Source organism: Camelus ferus, chromosome 19, assembly GCF_009834535.1.
Source record: "Camelus ferus isolate YT-003-E chromosome 19, BCGSAC_Cfer_1.0, whole genome shotgun sequence".
Taxonomy (NCBI): domain Eukaryota; kingdom Metazoa; phylum Chordata; class Mammalia; order Artiodactyla; family Camelidae; genus Camelus; species Camelus ferus.
The window spans coordinates 41212329-41237389 of NC_045714.1; the positions used below are offsets into that span (position 1 = coordinate 41212329).

At 45.4% G+C, this 25061-nt stretch overlaps 1 non-coding gene across 1 annotated transcript; it reads right to left on the reverse strand.

The window, feature by feature from the left end:
* Positions 1 to 24635: 24635 nt before the first annotated feature.
* On the reverse strand, positions 24636 to 24707 carry TRNAA-UGC. Its single transcript has one exon. It is a non-coding gene; the product is annotated as a tRNA-Ala (tRNA).
* Between the last annotated feature and the right edge of the window lie 354 nt (positions 24708 to 25061).

Below are 25061 nucleotides of genomic sequence, written 5' to 3' on the forward strand. Positions count from 1 at the left end.
TAATAAACCACTGATCTAGCAAGCAGAATCTTTCCTGAGTTCTGTGAGCTGCTCCAGCTAATTAATTGAACCCAAGGAAGGAGTGGGTCATGGGAACTTCTGATTGATAGCCAGTTGGTCAGAAGTACAGGTAACAACATGGACTTGTGACTGGCATCTGAAGTCCAAGGAGAGGGTCGTAGGAACCTCTAATTTAGAGCCAGTTGGTCAGAAGCACAGGTGAAAACCTGGGGTTTCAGCTGGTGTCGGAAGTGGGTGAGGGTGCAGGGCAGTCTTCTAGGAAGACTGTGGAGTCTGATGCTATCTCCAGGTAGAGCGTGTCGGAACTGAACTGAATTGTAGGACTCCCAATTGGTGTCCAGAGAACTGTGGGGGACCCCTCCTACCATGAATTGGAACTGGGATCTATACAGATTTAGATCCCTTGAAAATTATAAGCTGCAGCTGGATTTGGAAGCCATGAGCTTAGAGACAATCAATCAGAGATGATCATTTATAGACAGTCAACTGTTTGTTACTAGAGACCAAGATTTTCACTCATTCACTTATTCTTCATCCATTGATTCATCTATTAATTAATGGATTGATTGATTCCTCATTAGTTTAATATCCTCTGAGCACCTGGTAAGCACAAAGTATTGGACTAGACTCCTTTGGAATACAAAAGAATGTTTACCCAAGACATACATCTGCTTTAAACAGTGTTTGCAGTTAGCTGAGAGGAGGGAGACCAAATGCTTATTCAGCATCCAGTCTGTTTCTTGCAGGTGCTGTACGCTTTCATATTCAATATTTTTTAATGGCCTCAAAGAGGAGGTGGTGTTCTCTCCACTGTACAAGCGAGGATACTGAGTTTAGATAGTTTAAGGAAAACATGCTCACTAGGACTCCGTTAGTAAATGCCAGAGGTGGGGAGATGCGTGCAGAGAAGATAAACACCCTGAAAGAGAGGTATCAGTAAAGCTTGTAAGCCAGTCAACATGGAGAATAGAGAGGGCTGATATGAAGTGAGGAGACAACAAGCTAAGCCTAGAAGAAGACAGCGAAGGACACGGTAGCCAAACTAGACCTGCGAGCGAGGCATTTCCAAGCCTGGCAGGTCATCTAACTCACCTAGGAGCTTTACACGCAGCTCTGATGCAGTGGGTCTTAGGTGGGGATTCAGATGCTGTATTAATTTAGCAGCACTTGAGGTGATCCTGGATTGTCAGCCAGAGTTGGGGATGAGCTACTTGCTACAGAACGGGCAGGGGAGCAGAGCGCTTGCAGGCACTTAGTGGGCAAGTGACTCGACTCTGAGCGGAGTCCAGTCGTTCAGGAGTCATCTGTAGCCACCACCCCCTTGCGATTCATCACCAAGCCCTCAGGGCTCTGCACCAGGTTGTCTCTCCGGTTCTGCTCTCCCTTCTCCAGCTCCATCGCTGCCGTCCGGCCTCTATCATCTCGCTACCGAATTAACTGCCTCTGCTCTGTGCCCTTCAATAGATTCAGCCTCCACTCACAGTGGCTTTACGTCTCTTTCTAAAATTCAACTGATGCCTTAGTTCAACTCTCCTATAGACAAGAACACTGAAGCCCCCCAAAGAAAGGGGGTCCCCCTAAACATAGAACTAGGCAGTGGCATTTGTTATGCAGAAAGAGATCTTTTCCTTTTATCTGCATATTCAAGAGATGGGGAGAAAAAACACTCGTGTTTCTGCTTTCTAAAAGTCTTTAAACTTTCTTGCCTTTGATGAAAGCCTTTTCTAAGTGGTTCTCGAGGCTTCCACTGGATTATGTGAGCCTGCTCCTCTCCAGGAGATTAACATGTGCATTAGGGGCCTGCTGTCAACGTCAGCTGGCTAGCTTTTCCAATTTTACAAATGTCTTTTCTTTCAGGAGCTGGAGATGTTCTCAAAACTGTCCTGAAAGCAAGTGATGCTTTCGGTCGTTGTCACCTTCCCGGAGAAGAAGCTGCAGCGTCGCTTTCTGACTTCATTCTCTCGGTGACATTTTTCACACAGGCTCTGACAGAGACAGCAATTACAAAGACATCCAGGTTAGCATTCAAGGATTCTTGAAGTTAACAAATTGTCCAGGGATAAATGACAATGAAGTTGGCAGACTACATGTTCCTGTGAACATGCACACACGAGGGGGTCAGAATGGAGCCTGGAGATGAGGCTGCCCCTCGGCCCCATTCCTGGTGGGGCGTGGTGGGGGGTTACCCCAGCCCTTGCCTTCTCAAAAGGCAATTCTGGTTAGGGCCAGCTGGGCTGTGGACTTCTCAGCAGGTCTGACGGGTAAGAAGGTGTCAGAGAAAAACAATGCAAAAATGCATACTCAAATAAGTACAATATAGCTTTTTAAAAAAAAAATGAAGGGCTAGTTTTAAAAAAATTACTATTATTATTATTTTGGAAGGGGGAGGTAATTAGGTTTATTTATTTTTTTCTTTTAATGAAGGTACTGGGGATTGAACCCAGGACCTCATGCCTGCTAAGTATGTGCTCTACCACTAAGCTATACCCTCCCCACCCTCATTATAGCTTCTGATTTTTATTTTAAAAATTTTTTAATTTTTAAAATTTTTATTGAAGTATAGTCAGTTACAGTGTGTCAGTTTCTGGCGTACAGCACGATGCCCCAGCCATACATATACATACATACACTCATTCTCATATTCTTCTTCATTAAATGTTATTACAAGATATTGAAATAGTACCCTATGCTATACAGAAGAAATTTGTTTGGGAGTCAATGTAGCTTTTTGATTGGCTGAGGATACTCAAGGGCAGGGATGGTGCTAATTCACATCCAGTTCCGCCCCGCATATATTGACCCTTTATTGGCTCCTCGCTGTCCCACATCTATCCTCTGCAGCCTGGCCAGCTCCACAGTCCTGTATTTTGGTTTCATCCCATTGTTCTCACATTCAAGTCTCCTTCTTTCCAGCTCTTTAGAACATTTCAATGTGCTGGTGCCTTGCACTCTGCTCCTTCTGCCTGAAATTGCCTCCCTCAGTTTCGCACTAAATTTCGCACAGCTCTAAAATCCCCTGTCCTGTGAAGCCTTCTCTCTTCATTCCCGTGAAGACCATCTTCATTCGTGGACAGAGATGGAAGCCCAGGGGACCCAGTGGTATTGCCTGGGGACTCTTGGTCTGGAAGCTTGCCCTTCGAATAGACAGGCTATAGAGAATTCAGGCCCAGGGCAATTCCTAGAGACAATTCCTTATGGGATGGCCAAGTCCGTCAGGAAGCAGGGAGCCCAAATGTGCACCAGCAGTTCCCAGTGGAGCAAAACCAGTTAACTTAGTGCTATTAAGTGCTTTCTCCGCACAGGTACAATTTTGGCCTTGTGTCCATACAAGGAAGAGGGGAGGGGGGAAGGGAGGGAGGGTAGGAGGGTTGGGGGCATTGGGAAGAGGGTGGTAACAGCGTGCGGACAGCTGTAGCTGAGAGATCACGGGTTGGATGGTCTTCTACTCAGTAAGGATAATAATGGTAGCACTTACAAAATGCCTGCTAAGTTCCATGCTCTGTACTTCCCTTGGGTTAGCTGAATCCTCTGAATCCTCATCGGGAGCCCCTATTTTGCCTGTGAGGAGGGTAAGGCTGAGAGCCATGGGGCTAAGAAGAGGGGCCAGGATTCAAACCCCGCTCTCAGCCCCCAGAGCGGACTCATCGCCACTCTGCTCTATTGCCCAGAGAACATGCAGCTCAGCCACCCAGGCCAGGCTAGGGGTGTTTCTCATTCCTAGCATCTTTCCTGGACACTACGAGTGTCAGAAGGCATCGTGAAGTCCCATCGGGGTGGAGGAGGACATTCACTCCAAGTTAGCTCCGTCTCAGTAAGAGAGCTGGACTAGCCGTGCTCTTTGTCTGTGGTGGAGCAGTGTCCGCGTCCCTCACACATCCACTACCTGACCCAGGGCCTGTCACCAAGGAGCCCCCCAGGAAAAGGTTCTTGAACACACATGGAAGGATGTCTCAGAGAACACCCTCAGTGTGCCTGGCTCTCACCTCCGCCCTCTGCCACCACTTCCCCAGGCTCAGAGAACACACTCCACGTAGTGGGGAACCCCGATGCCAGGGTCTTCTCCGGTGTCTCAGAACATCCATCTCCTCCTCTGGCTCAAATGCCTCCCAGCCTAGGTCTGTCATCGGTCATGTCAGCCCCTCACCTGCATCCTTTCCAACCGGCCTCTGTTCCACCCACGGCACCCGCAAACCCAGTTCCTCTCCAGTTCAGAACCAGACGTCATTTTCTCTCTGCACCCCTACTCCTGGCTCTCCGAGCCCTCCGGGAAGAAAAAATATACAAATGTGGACAAATGGTTGTCTTCAAGGATGTGCAATTCCAATCTCACCCAATTCCTGGGCTTTGAAATTATTTCACTTCTTTCCCATGAACCACTGCAGGCATTTGCGGGTTTTTTGGAGGGGGGTGGTTTGTGATGTGAGCGATAGGAAAGGCGGCACTGTTCACTTGGGGGTTGTGGGTGATAGTTTTAATGTTTTGTATGGATGAATAAAAAGTATTTTTTACCATCCCCCCAAACCAACTGACCCATAACTCCTGTATTATAGCATATTTTCTGTACCTTCGATGGAGCCCTCATGTTTATGACACTTAAGAGTTGTTTTGCTCCGATAGGATGTGACATTCCCTTATTTTGCTCAAAGCTACTTTTATGTCTCTGTCGTGAGTGTTCTGAAACTTCATTTATCTCCGGAACACATTTTGCATTCTCTTGCCTCAAAATTATTGGAGTAAATATAAGAGCTACCTCCCTCCTTCTCGGCATATGGACTTGCATCCTCGTATATATCCTTATCTCTCCAGTAGTTCTCAAATTTAAGTGTGTGTCAGAATTACTTAGGAGGTTTCTGAACACTCAGATGGCTGGGCCGCCTCCCCAGGGTTTCCGAGTTATTAGGTTTAGGGATGGACAGAGCATGTGCATTTGCACTGACTTCCCCGGGGAAGCCGAGGCTGCGGGTGTAGTGACCCCGCTTTGAGAATGACTGCCCCTCTACACTCAGCCCTGCTTCCTTACCTTGTGTCAGAGGAACAGGGGTCCCCTCTCCTTTCCGTGGCTAACCTTTCCAGCTGCGGACACTAATAATTTTTCCTTCAAGTCTGGGTAGAAGATTCACTATGAGCCAGACCCAGCAGCTCGAGCTCCTTGATTCAGCAGTAAACAAAGCCAAGTGGGACCCTCCCCTCACGGAACCTCCACTCCACCTGCGAACAGATGTGATTCACTCTGATATGGGTGCAAGTGCTGTGCTTACCAAACTGATGATGGGGAAAACGTGACAGAGTTTGTCTACATGATGGCGAGACAGAGAGCTGAAGATGAAGGTGATGAAGCCATCAGACTAACAGTCAAGTGATTCCCCCAAATAATGGGACGACTGAAGAGAATTTGCCTTTTTCATATTGGGCATGTCAGCAAAGGATGTTTCTTTCCCTTTGCAAACGGATCGGCCGTGCTTTGTAGATGACAGCTTGTTGTTTGCCTAGTAGAGTTGCCTGCTCCCCAACTTCACATCTTCTGCAGAGTATTTTTAGTGAGACTCAACTAAAAAGAGTTTTAATACACACACACGCACGCACTCGCACACACACACACACACACACACACACACACAGAGCAAAGCTGGCTGGGAGGTACAGCAACCACCTTTGGCAACTCTTCAATCATGTGATCTTTTTGAAGCTTTTGCTCAGATAGGAAACTCAGACCCCTGCAATCTCGTCCCCACTGGAGCCGGACGGAGATGGGAATAACACAAAACCCACATGAGGGGTCTCCCTGCAGCGGCCAAGAAAGCACTTGTGACTGTGGCAGGAAATGAGATCTTAAGTCAGCGCATAAAACAATCAAATCCATCAGAGCCTTGGAATGGCCCCTCATAACTCAGGGACGTCGTAGCGCTCTGTGCACGGAGGCAGCCGTGGAAGGAGTGACGGACTGAGCTCAGAGTCTGCTAAATCCATTCTGGCAGCCGGAGGAATATATTTCCAAAGCCAAGTCACATCATTTTCCCTGAGCTCATTTGACTGCGGGCTAAGAAGCTCTTGCGGAAAACAAAGGGATGGTGATGGGGGTGCTGGAATAATGAATATTAATGAACCTAATTCTGTGGTTTGCGGTTGGTCTAGTGCTGGTAGGACATGAAGGCAAATAAAGAAGAATATATTCAAGTTGATGTTTCAAAATGGATGGACGGTCTTGGCCACCAATCTCTCCACCCAATGCAAGTTTCCTGTGTGCCTGCCATCTGCTTGCTACCAGGGTTTGGCAAAGTGAAGAACATGCCACCCTCTGTCCTCAGGGAACTCCAAGTCTACTGGAGACAGAAGTGTACAAGTCACCATGACAGTTCCGGGCTAAGCTTTCCTGTTTTAGGAGACACACACAAAGTGGAGGAGAAGTCTAGGAAAGCACCCTAGAAGGTGAGCTGCTTCACCCACACCCCCACGCCTCCCCCAGACATACTGACTGGCTCTCCTTGAAGCATGAGCTTGAGATTTGATGAAGGCTGGCTGGCACTGTAAAGGTACAATGACCAGAACTCCTGATTTCCCAATAAAGTCTCGATTGCACCCATCTTCCTTGTTGCCTCTGTAGCAGGTTGAATTGTATGTCCCCCAAAGATATAGCCAAGTCCTAACGTCCAGTACCTGTGAATGTGATCTTATTCAGAAGTGGGATCTTTGCAGATGTGATCAAGTTAAGATGAGGTCATCGTGGATTAAGATAAGCCCTCAACCCAACAACTGGTATCCTTAAAAGAAGGTCATAGGATACCATAAAGATACAGAGACGCAGGCACAGAGTGGAGAAGACCATGGGAAGATGGAGACTGACATTGGAGTGATGGGGCTGCGAGCCAAGGGAGGCCAAGGATTGCTGACAATCACCTGAAGCTGAGAGAGGTAAGGAAGGCTTTTTCTCTGAGCCTTCAGATTCTTCTCTCCGGACATTGTGACTTAAGGCTTCTTGCCTCCTGAATTGTGAGGGAATAAACTTCTGTTGTTACAAGTCGCTCAGTTTGTGGCACTTTGTTACAGGAGTTAGGAAATGACGACAGCCCCCAAGCTTGAATTTTGATTCTGAACATGTGGTGTCTGTATTTCAGTGTTCTCTAGGATCTAGAATGAGGCTGGGAGGATCACTTCTCTCGGCCTTTCTTGCCCTTCCCTCTCCCTGCCAAACCCTTTCTGGATTCAGTTTTGGATTAGAGACATCACTTCCACCTCCACTTGATGGGGACAGCCCACTGATCACACAGTGGGGAGACGCACTGCAAAGGCCAGGCACTCAGCAGACATCCGTTAACTGGGTTTGATTTACAATGGGTTCTAAGTCAAGTCTGAGTTGACCATTCCTCCAGAAATAGCTTACTGACTTCTCTGATTTGGATGAGGCCACAACCTCATAGAAGGTATGTTCAAACCTACTAAAGAGAACGATTTTCATAACTATCAACACTCAGTTTTCGGGTAGCACCTCTAGACTGCTATTTGCCAATCATATTAGCATATACTTCGGGGAAATTTTTGCATTTTTATCTGGATCTATAAAAATACTTGGATCCTTTGACTCAATAATTTCACTTCAGGGAATTGGTCCTGAAAACAACCCCAAAATGCAGACAAAGTTGTTACCACAGTGATGTCATAACAGTCCAAGAACAGAAAGCGATCAAAATATCCAACAGGGGAATGATTTACTAAAGCATTACAGTATATTCATGGAAAAGAATATTATGCAGCTACTTAAAAGAATGACCTTAAACATCATGTAGCAACATCGAAATGTTTGTAATATGATGTTAAGTAAAAGAACCGAGTTTAAGAAATCGTGTACCATGATGACAATTATGTTAAATGTCCACTGAAACCTTGCTGGAAGGAAATACGCCAAAATGGTCATTTGTATTTGTGTTTGTCCTTATAAAAGCTCTTCTTTCCATCTCTGCTTTTGGAGTTTTCTGTAACGAGTTCCTATTTTTAAAATTTAAAATACGAAAGATTAGTCCTGGAGAATCATTTGCTTATGGGTTATAAATTGGTGGAAAATGGCAAATCATTTTTTATCTATTCTTTAGTTAAACATCAGCTGCTATTCCACGTGTATGTGTAAAATCATCTTGCCTATTTCTACTACATGTTCTATAATGAAGTCACCTTCCTTTAGACTAGGACCTCTGGCCACCCAGTCCAGCCCACTGCCTGTTTTTGTTAATAAAGGTTTATAGGAACACAGCCACATGCATTTTCTTAAGGCTGCATTGTGACAGCAGCGTTGAGCAGATCATATAGACTGAAATATTTAATCTCTGGCTCAATACAGAACATGTGCTGGCCCCTGCTTAAAACATTCTTCCACTCTGCCTTAAGGTAATTTCAATTATTCTTTTCCTCTGTCATTCCTGATAGGAAAATCTGAGTTTTTGGAATAGGCAACTGACATGAACGGATTCATTTATTCATTCATTCATGAACCCAAATCTTGACATTTTTTATATCAGCATTTATGACCTGATCGAGTTTGGGTTTGGTTGGAGGGCTACTGTAGATTGTTGGAGAATTCAGAATTTGTGTCTTAAGTCCTGACAGCCAGGCCTCTGGACAGCCCCTGACGCCATCTCAACCCAACAGGTTCTGGATAACCAACTCCTGCCCTCATGCTAAACCCACTCCACCTCCTTAAAACAAAGATCCAGGCTATTGGGCTTGTTGCCATCCACTCCAAAGAGAGAGACAATTGAATTCGATTAGTGATGTAGCAGGAAGGGTGCTTCTCCAATGACGGCGTGGTCTTACCCAAAAGCAATTCAAGTTCATTAAAATCACTGTTATCTGGCTCTCAATTAAGTGTGATGATAATTTAATTAACAATGCTCCCTTAATTGTCGATGGCAGGAAAGGAGACAAGCAGGCTCCACGGTGGCTAAGGTGACTTACCCTGAAATATAGTCAAAGGAGGCTTTCTGAACCCGCCAGCCCAGGGACATTTCTTTGGCAAATGAAAGACCTGAAAAAAGTAAGCTTGGCTCTGCTTGGAGAATCTAATTCTGATCTGGAATGGTGAGGCCAGAGGATTTACACCAGGATGCCGCAAATGAAGATCCTAGACCAGTTTCCTTAATGCTTGTCATTCATTCATTCCTTCATTCATTCACTTTCTCTCTGTCTTATTCCCTCCCTTCCTCCCTTCTAACCTCTATTAAGTCCTTATTCCTGTTCTATTAAGTAACAGGTCCTTTGTAGGTACCAAGACTTTGGCATCAGGATCTCTCTCCCCATTCCTTGTACCTTCCACCTTCAATCACTTTTTCATGGAGACACAAGGTTTGGGCTTCCACCCCTGAAATGGTCAAAAATTTGGTAAAAAATACATACGTATATTTTCCCAGAAGACTTCCGTAGCTTTCAGCAGGTTCTCAGAGAAGTCTGTATAAGGTTAATACAGAGGTTTCCAGAATCTTTAAGAGTATTTCTCAGAGCAGTGACCCACAAACTGGTTAAAATTGAAAATTCCTGGGCGCCATTTAGAGTTGGCTCTCTGGCAGGTCCCACCCAGGAATCTGCATTTTTAAACACATACACTTATCTAGAAATCCCGGATGGTCAAGGTGCCAGCTCCAAGCTGTGGTGACCTTTGAAGTCCTGGACTGACATCTTGCTGTGATCTTGCTGGGATCTGGGTTTGGAGTGGAGCCGGGAGGAGCTGGCGGGGAGGACCCAGGTGGCTGCTCTCCTGCAGGTGTGAACACGATAGATTTCTCACTCACCTAGCCTTTTCCCTTGGGCTTTACTCTGTCCAGGGAGCCAGCCCAGTTGCCATCGTTCTCAATGACTGTGACAGCTGCCGGGTGGGGACATGTGAACTCTGAAGCTCGTTTCAAATACCAGGACCAGCTTTCATTCTGAGCAGCCGCAGGGGTTCTGTTTGCAAGGCAGACCCGAGGCCTTTGAGGTCAGGGTTGCTGTTTCCTCCGTTTGGGGGCAGAAGGAACACAAGTTGCCCTTTCCCGGGCTTTCTGCAGCCTTGTTAATGTTGGAGTTTGTGTGTTTGCTTATGCTTTACAAGCCCTCAGGGCCCTTGGGGTCGGCTTTGGTGCAGGGAGCTCAGGGCTGTTAAGCGGCTCTGAGGACCCCAGGCAGGAAGCCCCACTCGGGCCCTCCTGCCTCTCCTCTAACTCATTGTGAGGCGCAGGATGGCAGGGACCCTGCCTCGTTGTGTCCTTTTGGCCCTGATGTGCGTCACTTTGCCAGGCCCAGAGAGAGTGATCTTTCTGTTTCTCCTGAATGCCCCTGGTGAATGAATGACTGAATGAAAGGGTCGCTCCTGGTCTGAAAGGACTCTGTGGCCGGGGCTGGGAACGTCGAATTCCTCTCTCCCGCTCTTGCTCAGCAACTCCCAGGATGTGAGTGACAGAAAGCCACGCACAGCTCAAAGCCACCTTGGGGGCTTCGTGGGGCCATGAGGTCACCAGGAGAGTGTGGCTTGTGCTCCGAAACAATTAGCCTGACTTGGGCTGCCTTGGATTTTGTTAAAACATGTGCCGATTGCTATGAAAACCATTTGCATGTAATCAATCTTCAGCTGCAGAGAGCTGTCTAGTCCAGGAAGGCCTGTCACCCTGGCTGTTAGAGACGCTGCATGCAGCTGGGGACTCCTCCACATCCCAGAGTCCACGGTCCCCGCACGCCCTTCCCCAAAGGGTCCATTGTGTGAGTTATTCTCCCTCTGATGGCTCAAAATCCAACGGACCTATGTGAGGACTAGGTAAGGAAGGATGTGAGACAGAGCAGGGGAGGGCCAGGCTGAGAAGAATGATGCGGACAGGGGTGAGGGTCCCTGACGTGTGGAAATGGCTGACTGCACTTCCGCCATCACGGCTGGGTTTGCTGGGGCGGGGGCGGGGGGTGTCCCAGCACAGTCCTAGTGCGGCCAAGTCCTCACTGAAGGAAGGTCCAGTTATACCAGGTAAAGTGGCCATAGGCATCTGCAGTCGGCATGTCTCTGTGCTTCTTATACCTCAGTCTCCTCATCTGTAACATGAGGTCCTAGTGGTTCCTGCTCCAGCAGGCAATCGGAAGAATAAACAAGAACAGTGCACACAGGGCAGCTGGCACAGTGCCGGGTGCGTGGTCACCGCTGATAAACAGTCTCCGTGGTACAAGGCCCGCAGGGGCACCTGAACGCCCACGGGGGGGTTCTGCTGCTCCTCTTCCTGGTTAGCAGCCCTGGCTGGTATCAGAATCGCCTGGGGAGCTGTTTAAAAGTATATACTTCCTGGCCTCACTGAATCAAAACTATCCAGCGGGTCATGGTCTGGACATCTGTGTTAAAAAGAAATCTTCTGTTGATTTTGATCCATTTGCATGCTCGAGCCTGTTTCTAAATCTCTCAGTGAGCTCTGGGCAAGCATCTTGCCCTCTTTGTCTTGGCTCCTTCCCTTTCCCTGATGCCACACCTGGCTCTGGCAATCGATTTTATAGCAGGTCAAGGTAGAAACTTTTGGTAACTCCAATGCCTAGCTTAGAGTTCATTTGCATTTCTTAATAAAGGTATTTCCATTAGCCAAATAACAGAGATCTCATCTCTGCTTATTCCCATTGTGCCTTGGACCATTTGTAAGTCTATACTTGAAATACAAGGCATATCCATTAACTTAGTTTCTTGTTTTATAAGCTTGTGTTTGTGCTTCCATTTCAGCCAGAAGATACTCGTGGTCACTGCATACAATTCCAGTGACTCGAGATGTAAACTTAAATTAAATGAACCACATTCCTAATTTTTGGATGTTTAGGTAGCTTACAAATGTTTTTCACGGTTACAAATAATGCTGGAATGTATCTCTCCAAACATATGGCTTTTCTATATTTAGGAATTTTACTTTGAGTACATTCTCAGAATTATCACCAAGTTAAATGCACAAACTCTTGTCCTTCTTCTGGAGATGCCTTGCCAGGTTTTTTTCTTTTTTTCCTGAAAAAGTGTTGCCAAAATATACTCTGCCTACCAGTGATTAGTGACAGTTTCCTAGCCTCCTTGCCAGCATTGGGTATAAACATTTTACTTTGTATTCTTACTAAGTTAATAGTTAACTGTGGCACTTCATAGTTGCTTTATTTGCATTTTAAAGTGAACTTGAGACATACCTACTCCTCAGGTGCTCCATACACATCCCTGTAGAATTCTGTCCTTTGTAGGGTAGATGTCAGGTAATTGTCCCAGGTAAGGACAATACCACCAGTGTCCTCTCCTTAGCCAGCTGTTTTGTGTTCAAGGTTGCCATCCTGAGGACTCAGGTTGATCAGATGCTCATGAAACCAAAGGAGCTGGACAAAGGGGCTTCTCTGCTCCCTGGTCCAGGGCCTGGGTTAAACAGTGGGACATTTACCTCCTAACTCTCTCCACGCAGCCCCGTGTCTTAGCCTCTCTGCCTTTCAGCATCTGCGTTGACCCTCACATTGGTCCAAACAGCCCAATACATTGCTCATTTCCTTCATTAGTTAATTAATAATTCATTCAATCATTGAGTATTTTTTTTAGGGAGGGATAAATTGGAAGTTTGGGATCTGCAGATACTAACTACTATCTAGATAAACAACAAGGACCTACTGTATAGCACAGGGAACTATATTCAATATCTTCTAATAACTTATAATAAAAAAGAATATGGAAAAGAATATATACACATATATGTATAACTGAGTCACTCTGCTGTACACCAGAAATTAACACAACACTGTAAATTGACTAGACATCAAAAAAATAAAAATCATGACAACTGAAAAGAAAAACAAAAAACATTAAGTACTTATCGGACACCTACCATATGCCAGGCGATATGCTGGGGCAGGGCCTATAGGAGTGAGGGGAAAAAAATGAAAAGACAAAGCAGACCTTGCCTGCACAGACCTGACAGCCCAGCAGGAAGGGAAGATGTTTACTAAGTTATCACACACAACCATGTGTCACTCTCTGTCCTAACCCCTGGTGGGTCAGGACACCTCTTCTGTGTCGGGGTACCCATGCCTGCTCTCCTTGCTGCCCCGAGCCCCTCACCCCATGGCTGGCTCAGATGTCAACTTTTCAAGAAAACCTCTGAGAACCTCTAATAAAGTATCACCAGGTACCCCTTCACACCAGTGCTCACGAGCTGCCCCTCCCGGCTTTGTTTTCCTCTGTAGAGCTTACCGCTCTCCATCACAGACGCGTATGCCTGTGAGCTTATGGTCTCTCCCCTTGACGACATGTGAGATCAGCAAAGGCAAGACGTCTGTCTGTTTTGTTCACTCTCATGAGTGGTGCCTAGCACGGAGCAGCCTCTTAATAAATATTTGTTGAATAAAACAGCAAATGGATGGATGAATGGATGAATGAATGCTTCAATGAACGGATGGGTTTTATTCTGATTCCCGCTTAGGGAATTTGTAAGACCCTTTCTGGCTGCAGTGGGCCTGGGGTGGGAAGCTGATAGGCAAGGAGCAGGGGAGGGAGGGTTGAAACCGCCCGTCCACTTTTGGGTGCTTCCTGTGAGCCTGATTCTCACTAAGTCATCTGACACTCTGTTTCTAACTGATTAACAACAACAGTAATAAATCAGTCTTTCCTAGGGGCCCTGGCAAAGTCGTGCTCCCTGTGACCAGACCAGCAAGAGAATCTCAGAGCCAAGGCTTCTGGTCTTCGGGGAGGAAGCCCCTGTGCGCGCAGGCACAGGCTGCCACCGATTTCCAAGACACTGAAGGATGCCCTGTGGGGGCAGAGCCAGTCAGCCGGGAAGGCTGCGATTTCCTGTCTGCACAATTAACATCACTATGGAGGTGTAATCTCCTTAATTAGTTTATTTCATCAAGATTTGATTGAAGGCTTTTGTCAGCTGCCTCCATGGCCTCCCTCTACCTAAGGCTCCTGAATAGTAGGAAGTGAGATACCGTCTGACTTGGTCCCTCCTAGAGACCAGCCCATAAATAAAACATCTGGGCTGGGCGGGGAGGGGGCGGCCAAGGGGCTCTGAGTGGGAGTCCACTGATTGATGCGGACAGGAGAGTGTTTTCTTAAGTGAGGCAGGCAGTGATTTCGGCTCTGGACCTGGGCCCTGACGTATGGGGAGGGAGGGTGGCCATGGGGCCGCTGAGGGACCAGCCTGCAGGCACGTCCTCTTTTTCCTTTTTTTTTTTTTTCCTATTTCCTGACTGTACTTCACTTAGGAGAAAGAAGGATAATTTATGCCTCCGCAAGTCTTTTCCTAACAGGTTCTAACAGATCTTACTGTCACAGACTTAACCAACAACTTCCATGATTTTACAGTGATGTACAGAGAGAATGGGGTCCACACCCAGTTCAGTCCTTGACTTGACCAGATCTCACCTGCTGGTCTGCATAAGGAAGGTTGGACCAGACATCCGAGGGGTCGGTGGTCCCTATACTCTTACCGGGCAGGCATTACTAATCACTCACAGCTGCTGACCTAAGAGGGCGCCCTCCCCTCACAGTGCCCAGGATGCCACTGTCAGGAGATGAGGGTTGGTGCAAGAGAGTTGAAACCTATTTTCCATCCCTGGAATTAATGATCCTTTTTAGCCTTAAGCTTTTCTCTGATGATGGCTGGGGGAAAAAGAAAAAAAGAAAGAAGAAAAAAACACATCTCAGTGAAATCTCTCCCTTGGAGATAAGAGAGTTAGTGAGAAACGAAAACAGCCACCACAGCCTAGAATTTGAAGGGAAAGTCCTTGCCAGAACGACATTCACTTGACAATATGCAGAGGGGGTGTAAGTTTTAAGAAACGCCCAGTGGTGGCACAGGACAAAACTTTGAAGGCACAAGGTAAGCATCAAGCCAATCAAAAATATTTGGGATGGCAAGCGGCCATCCACAGTAAGCAGAAACATCCCACTGTTTATACAATTGTGTTCTATTTAAACAATGGAACACGATATGCAACAAGACTGAATAATCCACAACCACACGCACAAGTGAGGATAAATCAGACAATGGAGACGATGTTAAATGAAAGAAGACAGACACAAAAGAGGCCGTGTAGTACGGTTCCATTGATTTAAGGCACAACAGCAGGCTGCTCCATGGTGTTAAACATTAGGATGCTGTCCTCCTGGGCAAGGTGGTGACTGGGGAGAGGATGTGAGGATGGCTTCCGGGAGGGGTCATGTTTTGGTTTTTGATTGGTTCTAGTTTGGGGAAATTTTCTCCAGCTCTATACTTGTGATAAGAGCACATCAATAGAAGGTTTAAAAAGTCTTAGGATCCGGAGAGGCAAATCTGCCGGTAAGAATTCCCAGCATCCTGGATCCTTGCCTCCGCTCACCTTGGCTTGCCTCCTCACCTTCTTGGCTTGTCACATCTCCCGGCGACCTGCAAGGGGGCACTTCTCCACTGAGGTAGCATAGCAAAGAGGGAAAAAAACTGAGGGAGGAGTCAAAACCCTGGACCTGATTTCAGCTTTGCCACATGTGGGCTGCGTGTTCTTGAGCAGGCTTCGTACATCTGTGAGCTTCAGTTTCCTTTCAGGGTCTGATGAGTGGGACTTGGTCCCTCCTTCCTGTAGGGGTGCTCGGTACCCTCCCTCTCACCTCTTCCCTCACGTTAGTCTTGTTGCACAAAAGGGCAGAGAGGTGGGTGCTGTGAGCTTGTGGCATCAGGCAGCGGTGGAGAGCAGAGCCTCAATAGTTCTAGATTCCTCTCATCTTTCAGGGAGACTGACCATAAAGGCAAGCAGACCCAAAGACCCTTGTTCAAGTCCCTAGACTGATGAGACAGTTACCTGGGGAGGTCTTCCAAGCCAGACTTCCCCTTCCAAAGTGAAACTGGTCAACTTGTGACTAGCAGAGACATCTTCTTAGAAACGTGAAGTCTTGGGGGCCATCCCCCAACGCTCTGGGGAGAATGTGTGCTATTTAAAAACTCTTTGGTGCCTCCCACATCACAAATGTATTTAAACTGTGCTTGAAAGAACAGTTCAAAACAAAACAAAATAGGCTGTTGAAATTGGGAGGAAAAGAAAATCTCCCCATCCTGAGAAACCCAAGGGGTTAATCCTCTCCTGTGGCTAAGGAAATGCAAACAAGCCTTTGGCAACCTTCCTCCTTCTTTATATAACAACACTTCCAAAAGCTGGAGCTAGAATCATCCAGTAATGCTTTTAATTTGTGTGCAGTTGGGAAGAGGCCAGGATTTAATCGAAATCGTTAGAATGGCTTTGCTTAGAGTAGCTGAGTGCTGGCAGTAGGGCTGGGCGGCCAGGTAGCACTGGAATAATTAAAAGCAATACCTAAGGTCGTCATCATTGCTTGAGTTCTTCCACATACCAGGGTTCAGAGTAAGAAGGGTGGAGTGGAATAGCATTTTTGTAGCTGAAATCAAATCGGTGCAGAGTTACTTTTCTATTACGCTTCCATTTTCCCTCTTCCCATCACCTAATTAAAGGGGCTGGGGCCCCACGTTGGCTTAATGGGGCTGAGGACCAAGCCCCGGGGACTGGCTGTTCCTCAACCAGCCCAGGTGCTGGAGGTTCCTCATCTTGTTCTGCTCTGGACTGTGGGAGGCCTGAGCTGGTTCACCCGCCTGAATTACACACGCTTCTCAGCTGTGCAGAGAACGTTCCAGTCGCCCCACCTTCCCTGGGTAGTCCGACCTTCTTGAGCCCCATCCTCCAACAAAATGTGGAGAAAACAGGGACAGGCAGTGGGATTTCCCTACCTTTCCTCGTTCCTACTCTCCTTCTAAGGGGAATCCTGTGTCCCAAAGCCCCCAGACAACAGATGGTCAAGATTAGGAACCATGTCCCTAAAAGACTGAATAATTCAGGTAAAAAAAAAAAAGCACATCTGGGAAGCAGAGCTATCCACCTGACTTATTTATATGTTGTAAACACTTACATGGGTCACAGGGGACCCAGCAGATGCCAGTCCCGTTACTCACTCCATCAACAAGGGTTTATTGACATCTACAAACTATTCTTTTCTCTTCCTCACAGAGATGAGGGCTTATGCTGAGCTCTAGAGTGAAGATGGAAGAGAGAGAGGGGTGAGGCTTCTATTCAGAGGCCAAGCTGGTGAAACACTGACTAGAGGCAGGTCTCACACCGGGAAAGGTTCAGGGCAGTGGGGCCAATAGGGAATCTCTCTGAGGCCATGTGTCACCTATGGCATCAAGGGCAAAGGCCTTCACAGGTACGCAAGTCACACTGCGGTCCAGCCCTACTTTGTTTTCAATCTGAGCTCCTCAGAGAAGCAGGCTCACTGCTGCCGTCAGGTGGCAAGAGGAGGACTGTGATGGTACCTGGGAACAGGTGTGCCCGCAGACGTCAGGTACATCGGCTCTTTCCCTTCAATGAATATCCCCATGGAGAAGAAAACAAACAGAAAACTATGACCTTGGTGCTATGGTGATCTCCATTTAATGTGCCAGCAAACTGGGTTTAGAAAAGGAGAAGATGATTGAGGGTACAGATCCCAGAGGAAGGAGCAGATGATAAAATCATGAGCACCAGTTACCTTTGGCAAAGACATCTCTTCCTCGGGAGGGGGAGGAGAATGGACAAAGGCTTGGAATACTTACTAATGAAGGGAGTGTGAATGAAAAAATGTTGCCTGCCCTGTCAGTAAACAAAAGGATGCTGCAGCCATGAAGTCACTATTGTCACCCCCAACAGTGCTCTGAGAGGACTCAGGATGGGAAAGAACAGAATCCTGGCCCTAGAGAGCTGAGGTGCACATCCCAGAAGTGATTTCAATGAGCCAGACTCTTGCATGTTCTCAGACACAGAAAAGCACTAAATTCCTTCACTTGAGATACCTGGTTTTCTTTATTTAATAGTCATCTTTTCATGTTCTGGCTACCTGGTCTTTTTGCAAAAACTCCTATCTATCCTGGCTCCTCCCTTACCTCTTTGGAGCAGTCCCTCAGAGTGATCCGAGAGGCTGTCTCCTGGGCTTGAAGTCCTCCGAAAATCTGCTGAATTAAATGTAATTCTCCACTTTAGGTTGTGCGGTATTTTTTCCCCAGTCGACAGGAGTCACGTGTGGGATAGAGGAAAGATAAGATGGAGGACTTTTGCCAAGGTCACCTTGAGTTCTCCAGTTGGGAAAATATCACTTATCTATTGCTGGATATCAAGCTGCTCAACCAAATAGTGGTTTACAGCAATTTACCTCTTCTCCGGCTGCAACCAGCTGAGGGGGCAGCTGGGACAGCGATGAAGGCTGATCTCTGTCTCTTGGTGTGGACTTTCATCTGAGGCTTCTTCAAACATGGCGGCCTGAGAGTTTCAAGGGGGTAAGGGTAGAAGCTTCAAGACCTCTTAAGCCCTGGAAGGCACACACTGTCACTTCTGCCAACTGCTATTGGTCAAATCAAATCATGAGGCCGGCCTAGATTCAACGAGGCAGAGGAATAGGCTCCACCTCTCAATGGGAGGAGCTATATATCCCAGGTACAGAAAACTGTGATTTGTTGGGGCCACTTACAATCAGCCACCTATCACAAAAAGGAGGGTAAGAGGAATGGATGTGGTTGAACGTTGTGGTTAGAGCAGGTGAACTAGAAAGTGTTAGAAGTGGATTCTAAGAGAATTCCATGGGAAGATCAAGCAAGGACGTGTTTATTGTGTTAAACATCTTAGAGGCATTTTGCATTCATTTGGAGAGTCATCCCACCTTCCAGGCTCAAGTCTGGACTCCTGAATGAGACTGTGGGCTGTGAGAAGACAACAACCATGACCTAGACAGGAGCTGCACATGGTAGAGGAGGTGCTGACCACTGGACCCCACATTCCATTTCCTGCCTGTGTCTTTTAACCCCCAGGTGCTACCTAGGCAGACATTTTCAAGATCCCGTGGGAAAGGCAGTGAGCCTGAGAGTCTCTCTTCCCTGAAGGCTGTTTGCTCACCTGAATCCACACACAGGCAGCCTTTCCCACACTGGGTGTGCCCATTGTGGAATGTCGGGGCTGTCAGGGCTTGTGGCTGAACATTTTGACCTTGGCAATAAGATGGAGTTTGTTTCTCAGGAGGATACACTCATCTGGGCTACTGAGTGCTAATAAGGTCCCTCAACTGCAAGTCTGGGACATTAACTCAATTGACAACCAAGGTAAAAACATCCAGGAGATGCAGTGCGTCTCAAAGGGGAGCAATGGAGGCAAAAGGAAGTAGCTCCTACTGAAGTGAAACTCAGAGGCTCTGGATTTAACGGAAGGAGGATAAAGCCCAGATCCCAGCAAGTGGCAGTGGTGGGTGTGTGACCTCAGGGGTGTAACCTGCTGGAAGCAGGGACTTTCTATCTGCTGCTGCAGGTTCCATCTGCACAAGAGCCTGAAAGAAGTTTCCTCACGTGTTTGGTCTGGCTGTATATTAACTTTGTGTGTGTGTGTGTGTATACATATATATGCATATATACACACATATATCTTTATATTAAAATACCTTTTATATTTATAATAGTATATATTATATATTAAATATATTTTATATTTAATATATAATCATTTATAATTATATAATTATATTTATAACATATTAATAGATAACATAAGTATATATTGATTATAATATACAATTATATAAGATTATAAATATAAATATTGTAACTATAAATTTAATTTATAAATATAAATATAATTTGTAAAATTATAGTATTCATTTATATATAATATATTTAAATTATATATTAGCATTGTCTGTTACATGGCTTAACTATGTATATTTTTGTGTATATGTGCATATTATATATGTATTTATACACACATCCATACCATTAGAGTGTATACCTAATACTCATTAAGACTGAATTCTCACCACATTTGTTTGGTTGACAAGTCACTTCTCGAGCCATTGACCTCGAGTCTTATCTTGTGCCGGAATGCTCCTGATTTCCTTGCCTGATCTCCTATTTTCAGCTCAGCCCGCAGCAGCAGATGCCATCAGTACCGCGCCCACACTCCCTGGGCCTTCCCTGTTTGGTGTCCTCAGTCCCAAGGCTTCCACCTGTCGGCAGCTGCACCCCTTTGCCCGAGAGCTGCTCGGACAGGCCCCACTCTGCCCGCGCGCACTGCAGGCTGCAAGAGCTCCCTACACCTAGCACTGGTCTTGCGATCGGTGACTGGGTCTGGCCCTCCGGGTGGAGGCCCAGCTGGCATCTCTCGTCTTCTCTCACGTCTCCTCTGGGCCCATGAGTGAGCACACGCGTCAGACTCCAGGTCTGGTGGTTGCCTTTGACACAGAGGCATTTTCCTTTAGCAAGCGGGGGCAACAAATGGTTATAACAGCTTATACTTTGATATTTTTATAAACGTTTTTTCTCAAGAAAATTTCTTTGTAGTTAACTGTAGATGTACAAAGAAAGCTATAACTTAGAATTTGGTTGTGTTCTTTGAGGTTTTGTATTTTTGGGGGATGATTCATTAATTTTTCTAAGTTTTACCAAAGTTTGCAGCTTACAGAACAGGGGTATTTTAAATCACATAACTGCAGACAAATTGGAGCAATATTCTTCTAAAAGTTCCTCTTTTTCTTTATTATTAGGTGGTTAACGTATTAGGAAGAAACAACAAAATCCTGTACGGGCTTTTTCTAAAAATTTCAAGATTCTTTGTCCAAATTTTAGATTCTCAGAATCAAAGCCTTTTACAGATTAAAAAATATTTTTCATCCAGTTCTCTAGCTTTGCCATGCCCCCTGGCTCCCCATCAAGATTCTCTTAGTTATGCCCAGCAGCATTTGGGTGGCTCAGACGGCCACCACCAGGTCACAAGAGGACCCTTAGCACTCACAGAGCTCCACGTTTCCAATCCAGGGCCCGACGCTTTTGGTTTTTGTCGGTGGAGCCATTTCCCCTTCCATGATGGGCGCTGTCCTCTGTTTCGCCCAAAATGAAAGGATTAAGTTGTAATCCCATACCTGAGGCCAGTTCTTTTGTCAACGGTGTGGCAGCAACTTCATTATTCTCCTACAAGGCAGGGCTGGAGCTGGTTCCACCAATGGTCAGCAGGAGAAAAAAAAAATCATTAGAAAATCAATTTTCACTTAATTGAAGATTCTTCCTCCACACAGGAACAAAGTGGGATTTATCACCTCAGTTGTCTCCCAGCCTGGGTAATAACCACATTTTTGCCTGCCTGGGGTTTCCTGGGTAGATAAGATGTCTCCAGCATCCAGGAACAGCAGTATCACTCACACTGACTTCTGGGGGTCTGAGGGTATCCAGGAAGGCAATAACCTGGGTGATGAATCCACTCAGGATGTGGGCAAAAGTTGCTCCACCAAAGGATGTTGAGAAATTCTGCTCAGGAGTAGAATTAATAAAAGTGAGAATGACCTACTAATATCCCTCTTTCTGCAGAGAATTTAAAGTAAACTTCTTCCTAGGGCTGCTTTTTATCCTTAGCATTTGCTACTGCTTACGGCATTGAGACTCCCAGGAAGTGCTGAGCCAAGGACCCCAGCATTTGCTGGGACCCCAGCATCAGGAGTGCCATCAGCACTGATGGGGATCATTCTGGGGCCCTGACACCCCAGGAGCTGCTCTTCCCTTCTTCCATACCAGGCTCCCCTACAAATGGCCACTTTGGAGACCAACTCTTCCCCCAAGACAACCCCTGCTGCCAGTTCTGGGTCTAGAGTGTTCCAGGGTCTGTTCACTTCCCAACCAATTGGTCTAAAAGATTCAGTTTGCAATAAGAAAGGGAATGGATCACTGGGATAAATCTGATATGGGTGAACTTATCAAAGTTCAATAAACATAAAAGTGATGAATTTTGAAGTCACATAATTAACTCAGGATTACATGAGAAATAACTGAGTAATTACACCTTTAATAATGCATTGAACTTGTCAGGAGTACTCATTCTGCTCAAATTTTTTAACAAGATAGGCTATAGCAAGTGACTGTAATTAGATACTGCCTCTGAAAACATCGACAGGTCCTAATTGATACCTTTTATTACAAAGCTAGATGCCAAACATTGCTGTTGACTAGACTGAGGAATAAGATTAGCTGTGTTAGGATCATAATACCTACTTGCAAGAATCTCATGCAAGTGGGAAAAAAAAAAATCCAGTTCAACCCATCAATCACCCACATTAAGTTGGTTCAAGGTTGCACTGGTTTGCTCTAAATTACAGCCTGACGGCAGCTGGAACTGCGGGTGCTGCAGGGTAAAGAAACTGGAAGCAGAAGAGGGTGGGGATGGAGAAAGGGTCCCTCCCTGCTTCCCCTCTCACAAAGATGGCCAGGAGAGACGGGTCTAGGAGAACGGAGGCGGCAAAAGGTCTTCATGCGAGGAGTGAAAGGAGACAATATATATGTTTTTACCTTTGGATGATAGATTTTTTTTTTCTCACTTCAAGGTTGATCTTCAGGGCTTTTATTTGCTGTTTTATATTTTCTCTAGAGTTATTTGAGAGATGACTCTAACCTTTGTAAAGATAAGAGAGAGAGGCTATGATTTAGGGGTGCTGGGAAGGTTCCCCATCCTCGGCTCCAGCCCTCGGATATCGTCTCCGTGTGTTTTTCCCTAGACCCCAAACTCCTACTATACAGGAAGCCTTGAGAATCCTCTCAAGGAGGCAAATGTTTTAACTGGAATCAGAGGGCACATACCAAGTACTTCCAACAGCCCACGAGAGGCGATCTGTCTTGGTGGTTAAGAGCCTTGTTTGGATTCAGCTCTGCCGAGGTTCCCAGCTAGGTGGAAGGGAAACGGGCAGCGGGAGGTGGGGATCAGACAAGAATTGTAACTGCTCTGTGTCTCAGTGTTCTGGTCTACAAAATGGCCTTACAATCTGGTATCTGCAGGACCAGGGCATGCATACAAATAGAGACACTCCTAACCAATGACTAAATATTTTAAGAAACTCTTAAAGCAAATATTTTCTATCCTTCAACTTTGACACATACACCTTCAAAATGAAAATGTGTAAAGCTATATCATATTTATATGATTAAAAGACATCAAAATAGAAAAGATGGCTGAGTTTAATTATTGCTGCATTGGTCTGAGTGTGCTGTTAGTGGAACAGGGGTGTCAGGTGAGTAACAAACTAGAGGCATATGTAATTCATACGTTATTTTATACTCATTCTGTAAAATTTATTTAATCTTTCGATTGCTTGGCAAAATTGCTGATGATGTTATTATAATCAGATTTTCACATAATTTCTTGTTCTATTGGCAAGAATGACCTAAACGATTATAACATAAATGTAATTTATTCAGAGTGTATATATTTTCACATATTCATATTTTATATTCATCAAAAATGCAAACTAAAGTCAATGTTGGAAATGTACATACAAACGTAGAAAAATTTTAAAAAGTAAAATGTAAAAAAAATTAAATGTTTTGAAAACAGTATTCTAAAATATTGAAAAGTACTTATTAAAAGCAAAAGGAAACAGAGAAAGGTTATTTTAAAAAGCAAAAGGCAAATACCTTAAAATGAGTAAGTATCGATTATCCAATAGCAGTTAAAGTTGCATTTTTATTTATGAAAAAATTAAAATTTTGTGGAAATTTTGGAAAAAAAACCCGACCAGGCTGGGATTCAGTATTCCTCCAGTTGTTTGTGTGCCGTGCCACAGCGGTATCACGCTTTCTGTATGTTATGTCTAGACTTTCGTGTATTCAAATTTCAGAGAAACACGAATTGCTTAACATTGCAAAATATTCCATAGCTGCTATGTGCGACTGTTGTGAATACTGTGCTGATTTGAGAATAACTTGAGAACGCTAAATTGGAATACAAAAAGAAGCAAGAACATGGATGCTTGTCACCACCAGGAAATGATCCTTGGATGCAGAAGAATCTATAGCGTTCATGTGGATAGGAGAGATTTGACAAGCCAGTTAATTTATCTTTTCTCCCCTCTCATATCCTTTCCAAATTCAGAGCAGCGTCCATCTCTGAAGATGGCAGCAGTGCAACCCGCAGACCTCATGACATTCAAACACAGCCTCCTTTGATTTCAAGGTCATCCACTGGGCAAGAGTAGTGACAAGCATTTCCCTGGGATCTTAATAACATTAACCATGAGAGTGGCTGGGTTAGGGCACTGGGTGTTGCATGACAGGAGCACTGTGAGTTACTTACAATCTTTATTTAAATAAACTTTTTATTTTAAAATAGTTTTATATTCACAGAAAAACTGTGATGATGTTACAGAAAGTTCATAGATATCTAGTCTGCTCTGTTTTTTAGCATCTTACGTTATTAATACGGCATCTTTGGTACAATTCATAGACCAGTAAGTAGTGCATTATTATCAACTGAAATACTTTGTTCAGATGTCCTCAATTTTCCCCTAATATCCTATTTCCAGTCCAGGACCCCATCCCAGAATATCACATTATACTTAGGAGTCACATCTCCTGAGGGCCCTCCTGCATGAGAGTTTCTCAGATTTTCCTTGGGTTTGACGGCCTAGAGAAATTTGAGATTTGAATTTTGAGACTGAATTGGGATTTGTCTGATTTTTTGTAAGTATATTTTCAGTATGAAACATAGTTAAATTAGCATTCTGGATAAATAGCAAATACTTTTAAAATTTTTTTTAATTTTGGGGGGCAGAGTTAGTTAGGTTTAATTAATTAACTAATTTTTAATGGAGGTACTGGGGATTGAACCCAGGACCTCGTGCATGCAGGGCATGTGCTCTACCACTGAGCTCTACCCTCCTCCCTGACGTGTTTCTTATGATTCCCCTGGGCTTATGGATTTTGGGAAGAAGACCTCAGAGATGGTGTACCATTCTCATCACACGATACCAAGGGTTCATACTATCAACAGGCCTGATTCCTGTTGATGTTGAAAGGAGGGGGACTGACTGAGTAGAGCTGCAGACCTGTAAGGGTGTGGATGCTAGGACCAGAAGGTCTGGGCTCAAATCCCAGCTCTGCCACCTGTAGGTCATGTGACCCCGGGCAAGTCATTTCACCTCTCTGCGCTTCAGTTTCTTCACCCGTCAAATGGACATATTACATACCGACCTACACCACAAGTTTGTTTTGAGGATAAAATCAGTATGCGCA